Source organism: Equus quagga, chromosome 3 (assembly GCF_021613505.1).
Source record: "Equus quagga isolate Etosha38 chromosome 3, UCLA_HA_Equagga_1.0, whole genome shotgun sequence".
NCBI lineage: Eukaryota > Metazoa > Chordata > Mammalia > Perissodactyla > Equidae > Equus > Equus quagga.
In genome coordinates, this window is record NC_060269.1 from 72,663,142 (window position 1) to 72,668,662 (window position 5,521).

Here is a 5,521-nt window from a genome sequence, read left to right on the forward strand (position 1 = left end):
TAAAGTACAGGAAGATGGGCACAGGTGGTAGCTCAAGACCAGTCTTCCTCAGCAACAAGAGGAGGATTGGCAGCAGATGTTAGCCCAGGGATAATCTACCTTGAAAACAAAATGAAACAAACAAAAAGGAGATATCAGCAAAAAATTAAGAAAAAAATTTCATTTACAATTGCATCAAAAATAGTAAAATGCCTAGGGATAAATTTAACCAAGGAGGTGAAACATATGTACACTGAAATCTATAAGACATTAATTAAAGAAATTGAAGAAGATACAAATAAATGTGCTCATGGATTGAAAAAAAAGTAGTGGCAAAATATTACACTAAGCAATCTTCAGATTCAATACAATCTCCATCAAAATCCAAATGGCATTTTCACGGAAATAGGAAAATCAATCCTAAAATTTGTAAGAATTTACACAAGACTTCAAAAAGCCAAAGCAACTGTAAGAAAAAATAATAAAGCTGGGGTCTTTATGCTATCTGTTTTAAGCCATGTTACAAAGCTGTAGCATTCAAAACAATATGGCATTGTTATTAAAACAGACACACTGATCAATGGACAAGAATAGACAGCTCAGAAATAAACCTATACACTTAATGTCAATTAATTTATGACAAACAGACTAGAATATATAGAGAAAGTCTCTTTAGTAAAAGGTGTTGGAAAATCTAGACACCTACATGCAGAAGAATAAAACTGGACCTGGGCTTTCACCATACCAAAGAAAAACATAACTTGAATTATGGACTTAAATGTAATACCTGAAGTCTTAAAATTCCTAAAAAAAATAGATCTAGGAGGCTTCTTGACGTCAGTCTTCATGATAATTTTCTGTATTTGACATCAAAAGAAGAGGCAATCAAAGCGAAAACAAACAGGTGGACTACATCAAACTAAAAACCTGCATAGCAAAGGAAACCAACAACAAAATAAAAAGCAACATGCCAAATGGTAGAAAATATTTGCAAATTATATATATGAAAAAGGATTAACATACAAAATATATAAAACTACATACAACTCAATGACAAAAATTAAACAACTCAATTAAAAATTGGCATTTCTAAAAAGACATTTTACCAATGAAGAAATAAAGTATGTGAAAAGATGCTAAACATCTTTAATCATCAGGGAATTGCAAATAGAAACCACAATGAGATATCAACCGACACCTGTTAGAATCAAAAATACAAGAAATAACAAGTGTTGGCATGGATGTGGAGAAAAGGGAACTTTTGTGCACTATTGGGGAGAATGCAAATTGGTGCAGCTACTACAGAAAACAGAATGGAGGTTCCTCAAAAAATTAAAAATCGAATAACCTTATGATCCAGCAATTGTAATTTTTGTTATTTGTTCAAAAACCCCAAAAATATTAACCCAAAAAGGTATATGCACCTCCATGATCTTTGGAGTATTATTTACAACAGCCAAAGCATAGAAACAGCTGAAGTTTTCACCAATGGATGAATGGATAAAGAACATATAGTTTATATAGGACGGAATATTATTCAGCCATAATAAGTGAATCTTGCCATTTATGACAACACGAGTGGACTTTGAGGGCATTATGCTAAGCAAGATATATTAGACAAAGACAAATATTGTATGATCTCACTTAATGTTTGAAAAATGAAGGTCCTAGATACATAAAAAAATTTCTGGTTGCTAGAGGCTGGTTGTGAGGGGCTGGTGAAGTGGGTAAAGGGGACCAAAATGTGCAAATTTCCAATTATAAAATAAACAAGTCATGGGGATGTAACGTGCAGCATGGGGACTGTAATTAATAATACTGGATTGCATATTTGAACGGTGCAAAGAGAGTTGATTTGAAAAGTTCTTATCACAGAAAATTGTAAGTTTGTACGTTGACTGATGTTAACTAGAGTTATTGTAGTGATTATTTCTCAGTAAATACAAATATTGAATCACTGGTTTATACCTGAATATAAAATAATATATATAAGCATTTTCTTTATCAATTTCACCATTGACTGACAGTTTGTTTCCATATCTTCTCTATTGTGAATACTACTGTATCAAACATGGAAATAAATATATCTCTTATAAATAATGATCTCATATCCTACAGATTTATTACCCAGAAATTGAATTGATAGATCCTATGGTAGCTATATTTTTTAATTTTTTGAGAAACCTCCCAACTGTTTCATTGCTTAAATAAAAAGCACAGAATACTGGACAGTGATTATCAATTATAGGAGATTTCAAAGCCCTGCTCTTATTCCCGGTCTATAATTAATTGCAGTCTGGGGACAGTGTCTCATGAGACACCTTTCAAGGCGTCCCCAGTTCTGCGGTACACTGAGCTTTAGAAAGACCTGATCCGTCCAGAAAACCATGCTGAGTCCTCACATGCTCCCCTCAGGCCTAACCCAGGAAAGGAGAAGAAATGTAATTAATCCATTTTGGGGGACCTTGAAATGTCAGAAATTAGGTTTCTCAGGACAAGAACTGACTAACTGAATGCAAAAGAGCCATGGGGCAAAAGGAGTGGCAGAGATACTTGAAGTTCTCCAGGCAGCAGTGACTAGGGAACTGGAGGCAGGGGAGGGAAAATGATTTTATCCATTAATAAAACAATTGGCTTGTATGCAGGAAGTTAAATCTTGTTTTCATCCAGCCTCCACATCAAAAATTCAGACAGAAATCTTTGAAAAGAAAGAACAGGTAAGTTTAGACCACATGAAAAGGAAGATTGCTTCTCACAGTGAGTACATTTACTTGACAATTAGAAGAGGTAGGAATTAAACAATAAATTTTCAGTAGTTTAGATAAATATATAAATCACTAGAGAGGTAGAATAACGTCTTGATGGAGGGAAGCTCTGTTTTAAACTGCCTGAGTCCTCATATCTTCAGCCATTGCCTGACAAGGGACATAGTGAGGGCACATTGTTACATCCCTCTCTGTCTCAGTTCCTCAAGATTGCACATAGGGCCCATATGAAGTGCCACTTAGTTAGTGCATGCAAATCACTCTGGCATTTAGTAAGCCCACCATAAGTGTTAACTACTGTTATTGTAATTATCATTATTGTTAGTATTTCCTCCACTACACAGACATGAGGGGAGACAGTCTTGTCCTCCAGCAGTACATCTTTTGGGATTACTTCATGCTAGGCTGGGAGAAGCATTACATGGATCCTGAATCATGAAAACTGTGCTCCTTTCCTTGAAAATTTTCTCCAGAAGAAGTATGTAAAGGCATTTATAAGAATAGAGTGAGTTATGGATGGAAGCAATCTGTTCACACTCTTTTACCAGGGTCAGCCTTTTTCCATTCTTAGAAAAATTATTTTAGAGTGGTTCTTAGATTTCATTATCTTAAATAAAGTAAGGCATGAGGATATATGATTTGATACAACATAGTATTTCACGTATATAATTGATAATGAAAGCAAAATTTCTGGTTGCTGTTGCTTGAAAAGAGAGGAAGCATTGCATGTGAATCATCAGGGTTCACAACAGAAATCAACTCAATGATCTCAAGACTGAGTTACTATGAGATATTTGTCATCACATAAATGAAAATACATGTCTTCATTTGTCATCAGTGGAAAGATACCTCTCCTACAAACGTGAGACCTTAGAATTGATTTGCAGGACTTTAATCAACATGTTAAGTGTATTTTGAAGGAGTTTTTATTCCACAGATAATGAACAGTAACTGAAAGATTAATGGATAGAGGAATATGAGTGATGTCTTTTAGGTTGTTAATTAAATAAGAAAATTATTGAAATGCAAATATAAAGTTTAAAACTAAGATAAGAAGGAAGAACAAAAGGAAAAATTGAATAAAATAAGAATTATCAAGGTGAGTAAGTAAAATAGAATGAACAGCCTATTTCATTTGGTTGACAACTATAACTTCTTGAGTACAGCTGTGAGAGGGCCTCAGGAGAAGTTCAAGAGATCCTCTGGGGTGGAGGTGGGTAGAATAGGAATTTAAGAAAAGCAACATGCAAGACATAAGAATGTCAACAGCCCAGAGTTCATTAAAAAATTCAAATATATGAGGAAACTAATGGTCAAGTTAGTTATCACTATCTGTAAAAGGGACTAAATACTGATTTACCCAAATCAAACCAACTGTAGGATATGACATTGATAATTCCTAGGTAAAGGAATTTTGATTTGATGGAGTTTTTAATTTCTCTTTCATGAGAATATACTGTTATAGAGACCTAGCCATACATATACAGAGATAATGATGCTGACCAAGAGATTAAATTATTTTATCAAAGCATTACAACCCTTGTTATATTATTTTCCTTCTGCAAATATTTCAGTATGAATAGAGCATTTGAATAAAAATATGGACCTGGACCAGAAGAATGAAACAGCAACAGACTTCATCCTCCTAGGGCTCTTTCCCTGGTTCAGATATCCCTATCTCCTCATCCTGATCATCCTCTTCATCTACACTATTGCCTTTACTGGAAACTCCATACTAATCATCCTCATCTGGCTGGACTCTCGCTTCCACACCCCCATGTACTTCCTGCTCAGCCAGCTCTCCCTCATAGACCTGGCTTACATCTCTAGCACAAGATGGTCACCAACTATTTCACAGGGAGGAAGAACATTTCTTATTTTGCCTGTGCCACTCATCTCTTTTTCTTCCTGACCCTTGGCCCTGCTGAATGCATCCTGCTGACTCTCATGGCTTATGACCGCTATGTGGCTATCTGTAATCCCCTGAGTTACACAGTCCTCATGAGCCCAAAGGTCTGTCTCCAGATGGCTGCTGCAGCTTGAATTGGGGGAGCCCTTGCTGCCCTTGTACACACTATCTATCCAATGAATTTTCCTATCTGTGGCTCTAGGGAGATTAATCATTACTTTTGTGAGATGCCAGCCATCCTGAGAATGTCTTGTGTGGACATATCAGCCTATGAGATGGTGAAATTTTTGTCAACCATTGTATTTCTCCTGGTCCCATTTATTCTCATCCTGGCCTCCTACACTCTCATCTTCCTCTGTGTCCTCAGAATGAACACTTGCAAAGGCAAGAACAAAGCCCTGGCCACATGTTCCTCCCAACTGACAGTGGTGAGTCTCTACTTTGGTCAGGCCATCTTTATATACATGACACCCACCTCTTCCCATACACCTGAGCAAGACCAGATTGGAACTGTGCTTGGCACCATAGTGACTCCTATGCTTAATCCACTCATCTACAGCCTGAGGAACAAAGAAGTGGTGGGGGCTCTGAGGAAGTGCATGGGAAGGTGTTGCAAGTGAGAAAATGCCCTGTTTCTACGCTGTCACTTTCTGAAATGCTCCATCCTCTATATTAAAAGCTGCCATGGTCACTGGACTGCTGTACTGAAAATGTAACCTCATAAGAGAGCAGGTAGGTATTAGGACTGACGTCGATTGACATTTGTTTGTTGGAATGGAGTCGTTCTTCCATAGTGGTGACTTCAGTTGAGTACAACAATAACATGTTACTTATCATTAGTCTTTAGAGAAATTACATGGATTTTGAT

The 5,521-nt window shown here is 36.4% G+C and overlaps 1 pseudogene; it reads left to right on the forward strand.

Moving 5' to 3' along the window:
* The first annotated feature begins 4,344 nt into the window (after window positions 1-4,344).
* LOC124236780 (olfactory receptor 2T27-like) lies at window positions 4,345-5,273 on the forward strand (annotated as a pseudogene).
* The last annotated feature ends 248 nt before the right edge of the window (window positions 5,274-5,521 follow it).